General features: G+C 35.5%; 1 pseudogene; it reads left to right on the forward strand.

Annotated features, from left to right (window-relative positions):
• Positions 1–292: 292 nt before the first annotated feature.
• LOC116905583 lies at positions 293–801 on the forward strand (annotated as a pseudogene).
• The last annotated feature ends 4488 nt before the right edge of the window (positions 802–5289 follow it).

Raw genomic sequence — 5289 nt, forward strand, 5'->3', positions numbered from 1 at the left:
AAATTGAAACTTGGAACGAAGCTATGGCAGCAAATTGAAATGCAGTTAAAATTAATAAATAAAAGAAAGGAGTGGTGGGGGAAGTGATGTAAGACAACCAGTCAAAGTGCAGTTAAGGTGTAGGAACAGGCCAGGTGGGAGCAGAGTTTGGAAAGGATACAAGATCTCTTGTCCCTTTGACATTGACCAATCTTCTTTCACTTCCACTTCAAAAATTCAGTCTGTTGTTGTCTACTGTCAAGGTAAATTTTAATGAAGGCAAGATATCATGTAAAAAGACTGTCGTCCCGAGATGCAGACTGCGAGACAAGTTCGCTCCCAGGACCCTGGACAGCAGCGGGTGCTGGACCGGGCAGCCAGGCAGAGGCAGATCAACAGTTGGAGGTGTTAGAGAATGACAACTTCCAGGATGACCCCCACGCCGGCCTCCCCCAGCTGGGCAAGAGACTACCTCAGTTCGATGATGATGCAGACACAGGAAAGAAAAAGAAGAAAACTCGAGGTGACCACTTCAAACTTCGCTTACCCAAAAACTTCCAGGCTTTGCTGGAGGAGCAGAACCTGAGTGCATCTGAGGGCCCCAACTACTTGACAGCCTGTGTGGTTCCCCCATCTCAGCCCCAGCGTCCCTTCTGTGCTGTGTGTGGCTTCCCATCCACGTATACCTGTGTAAGCTGTGGTGCCCGGTACTGGCACCCATCAGAAGACCTGGCGTCTGAAGTGAACTGTGTAAACCTGGCACCAGAGAGAACTACCTCCACCCTCCCCAACCCACCCCAACTCATCCACAAAGGACAGTGAGAGAGGATCTACCCATTCATCCAGCAAAGCTGTATCCTGCCGAACAAGGAAGGCCCCACGGACCCCAGGGACTGTTGTGGGAGTGGTCCAGCCACAGAGTGCTGTGATAATAAATGATCTGGTGAAGGGGAAAAAAAAGACTATCATTATAAAGCTGTATTTGTATTCTGTCAATGATTATAACAAAACATAATGTACTAAATTTAGAGTCACATTGTGGCTTTAATGGTCCTAGGGTCTATTTATATTTGGTAAACTCCTCCTTCCCAAATATCATAATTTAAATATTTGATATAAAGAAGATATTAGTCCTAATCACTAAAGCACTAGTATCAACACTGCAGCTCAAGTTTCAGTCGAGTGAAAGTAATACAGCTTGGAAAATGTCTAACAATACCATAGGCTCTCAGCTTAGTACCTGGTACACACACTGAATCTCAGTTCTTGGGATTGTCTGGTTCTCTCTTCACCCTCATTATGTTTTCAGTAGATTCATTTTTTTCAAGACAGTCTAAAAATAATAATTTGTCTTCAACACATCAAAACCTGTACGAGATTATATCAGTGTGTTTAATGGAACATAAGAAAGGTATAATAGCTATGACCATAAAACCAAGGCATGTAATGGGTTTGCAACTAACTGCAGATCTGGACTTAAGATTGCATTCATGATATGTTTAATTATCAAAAGTAATAGAAAACATTATGTGTTGATGTCCTCTAGTTATAAGATTTTAACAATATTTCACACTGACCACAGTTATAAATTATTTTAGCATGTAAATTCACCTCATGACTTTTTGAAAGAGGAACAGTTTTTAGAGGCCTTTACTTTTTTAGAGGCCCAAACTTCTGTTGAGTTATTATATATAGATTATATACATAATACTATATAATATTATATTACTATTATAAATAATATGTGGAGTTGTTGTATTTAAAATGGTTACAGAAATACTCTCCTAGCATTGGAAGCAGACACCAGGAATAAAATTCATGTTATTTTCCTAGTATCAAAGAATTCCCGGACTCAGATTGCAATGAGGATTATCTTTGTCTTATGTCTTTCTCCTTAACCATAGACTCTCCTTAAATGGGAAACACAGTTATTGGAGGCCAAGAGTACATGAAATAATTATGCAATATAAATTTCCCATTTGTGGGCAATTGCATGATTACATAATTGATGAAATGCAAACTGGTTTCTGCATGAGTTCACATATTGTTTTTCATAATGTTTCAGGGCATTATTTGAAATTATTTTGTGAGATAAGATTTGCTAAAACTTAGGCATAGATTTGGGACCTAGAGAGGTTAGACTTGCTAATATATCTAAAATTTATGGTTGAGATATTGAGGGAGGTGTGATTTGCTCATGAATACTGGTGCTAGCTTTGGAAGGCAGACTGAAATTATATCTTTAATTTTGAGTTTAACTTAATTTTATTACATTTTATCTATGTATTCTGTGTGTTTGTAAGTATGTTCCACAGTAGCGAGTATGGGTTTAGAGGATGTCTTGAAAGAGTTGGTCTCTTCTTCCACCACATGTATTTTAGAGTCTAAATTCAGTTCATTTGTCTTATTAGCAGAAAGCTTTCATTACTGAGCCATCTCAGCCATCCTAGACATGTTTAGCATTGTCTTTAAGTAAAATACTATAGTATACTCAACAAGCTACTAGATAGTTATAAATTGGGATAGGATCAAATTGCATATAAAATGCAAACAATGTAGCTAACAAAACTTCATTTTATTTCTACAAAATTTCTGTGAGGTAGGTATCCCAAATAATAAGGGAAGCAGAGTTGATTCCATCTACTAACCTTATTTAAAATCAAATGACTAGTAGCATGTAAATAGAGTAAAAGTATGCTTGGATTCTGATTTTAAGAAGTAGGAACACAATCTCAATACTGGATGCTTTGGTACACCTTAGGCTCTCTGTTTCCTTTGTACCTTCAGCACTCATTCCGTAAGGTTACAGTAGCTTCCTGATTGCTGTAACTTCTCTATTAATTTATTTTGGTTCCTTTCTTCTGGAATGAGCAATATATCCTTACGTAGCATTTGAATTTACTCCTGAACTGTGTTTATGGCTTGGCAAAAATACTAAATTTGTTCTTTATATTAATGGAACATTAGTATAAAGCTAGTATTTATCTAGAATCTTCAAATACTTTGGAGAAGAATGTTGAGGTTTTTTTTTTCTTTTCTTCAATAAATGATGTATTGTAGGCATGAATAGGAAATAGTAATTGACTAAATGTAAGTCTGTCACTTAATAGTAGATGATAGTGCTATGGAAAAGTGGCCAGGAAAATCCAGTATTAAAAATGCAATAACTATTAGAATCATGGATCCTTTGAATACACTGGAAATAAGATGTGAAGGAAGTACACTAGGGATAAGATTTCAGCTATATTTGGTTATACAATAGTGAAAATATAGTTTTTTCAAAAATTATTTTCAGTTTCTGCAGATTTCTATATGTATAGAATATTTTCAGTCTGGACAACTAGGACCTTAGACATTCTGAAGAGAATGTTCAGACTTGTTTCACTGAAGGTATTGATTTTAAGCCATGAATAATGATAATTATTTCATGTAGGATGAGATTATGTCCCGCACAGAAAAACGGAGTAGTAATGAAGAGTATGGTAGTTTACTGAGTGTATATAAATATTGCCAAAAAATCATTAGTTATAAATTACAGTCTTTAAAAGAAATGATGTTTATATTTCATCTGAGTTCTCTCCTCTTATCTTTGAGTGGTGTATTTTATGCGTTTGTGAAATGTTTTATGTTTTTGTCATGTAAAGAAAAACATAAAAATGAATTTGAATACTTCATTACAGATATGTTTGCTGTCGTATATTTGTAAGTACCAAAATACCATTATTCCTGCTAAAATGAGTTACTGTCATTTCAGCAATTTGTCCCTTAGTGAAAATAAAACTTAACATGCATTATCTGAAGTCACTTTGGGCTAAAAACAAATTTTTGAATGTTTAATCTGGTGTATTTGCATCCAATTAAGTTCTGCCTGAAGAGCTTCATTCCAATTTTATATAGATAGGAATATCACAAAAAGACTTATAAAGCATGTGAAAACTCTTACAATTATTCGGTTTGGTTTGTCTTCCCACTTAGCTTCTCATAATAAATTTCATGTGTCTTGTTCTTTAGTAAGTAGATCACTGTAGAAGCAGCTGTACATAACAGATTTTGTGTATAAGACACTTTCAATGTGTATTCTAAAACAGCATAATTTGTATCTTTATAATTTCTTTCCAGTGTGTTTCACAATACATCAATTTTGTTCCTATAGCTGAAAACAGCTAAATGTGACCAATAAACATTTAAGATCCCTCATTTTTACTAATGTGTCTTCCTTGCATATCCCCTCTTCTCTTTTACTTGCCTTCTCTCAGCTTTAGGAACAACTCTAAAATTGATTATTATTTGCTTTGAAATATGAGAATGTTTATTAACTTTACAGCGACAATAAATTTATCAGATATTATATTTTTATGCTATTTTGAAGGACAGGTGGAAATAGAATAATTTTCATTAAAGTAATCAATTATTTAGGTGAATGTAGAAAGAATTAAATGAAAGATACTGCATGAATATTGTTTTCAACAGATCTTTGCCCTGGGTTGTAGTTTGTCTATCATACTGTAGGTACCAACATTTCAGTTTGTCCTACTCACCAAAAGCAGTTTGGCGGATTCTTTTTTTTTTTTTTAATTGGCCATTATCTTTCCAGTTTCCTCCTCCACTTTAACTCTGACGAGGGGCAAACTTCTTGGATACCACCCTACACTAGGACATAAAAATCCCTGCAAGACTAGGCACATTCTTTCCCACTGTGGATGAACCAGGGAATCCAGATAGGGGAAGAATATGTAATGGTAGGAAACAGAGACAGCCCCCACTCCACACATTAGGGGACCCACATGAAGATCTAGTTGCACATTTGCCTCAAATATGTAGAGGCTCGAAGTCCAGATTCTGCATTCACCTGGTTGGTGGCTGAGGCTCTCTGTATGCCTCCATGAATATTTAGGCAATTCTGAAGGGTTTCCTTGATTGCAAAATAAATGGCCTCCCTAACGTTTTGCTTATATATCTAGTAAAGTACTGCTGATATTATTTGAGCTGTTGGGAGTTGAAAATATGTATCTCCTATTGATATAAAAACACTTTTGAAATAAATGCCACATAGTAGGAACTCTTAAGAATCTTCTTAAAATAACATTCTATCTTTAAAAACTCTGTTCAAATACTTCATTAGTTTCACATTGATTTCCATCTCTGCAAAAGACAAAAATCAATGTACTGTTCACTGACGGAAATCAAGATTAAATGCTAAGAAAATGCTGGTCTTCTGTCAGATTTTTGACTAGTACTTCAGTGTCTCACTTTTCTGGCTCTCTTCCTTGAATTTTGGAGAATTCAGTGTCCTTTATTAGTCTTAGTCAT

The sequence above is a fragment of the Rattus rattus genome, chromosome 7 (assembly GCF_011064425.1).
Source record: "Rattus rattus isolate New Zealand chromosome 7, Rrattus_CSIRO_v1, whole genome shotgun sequence".
Classification (NCBI taxonomy): domain Eukaryota; kingdom Metazoa; phylum Chordata; class Mammalia; order Rodentia; family Muridae; genus Rattus; species Rattus rattus.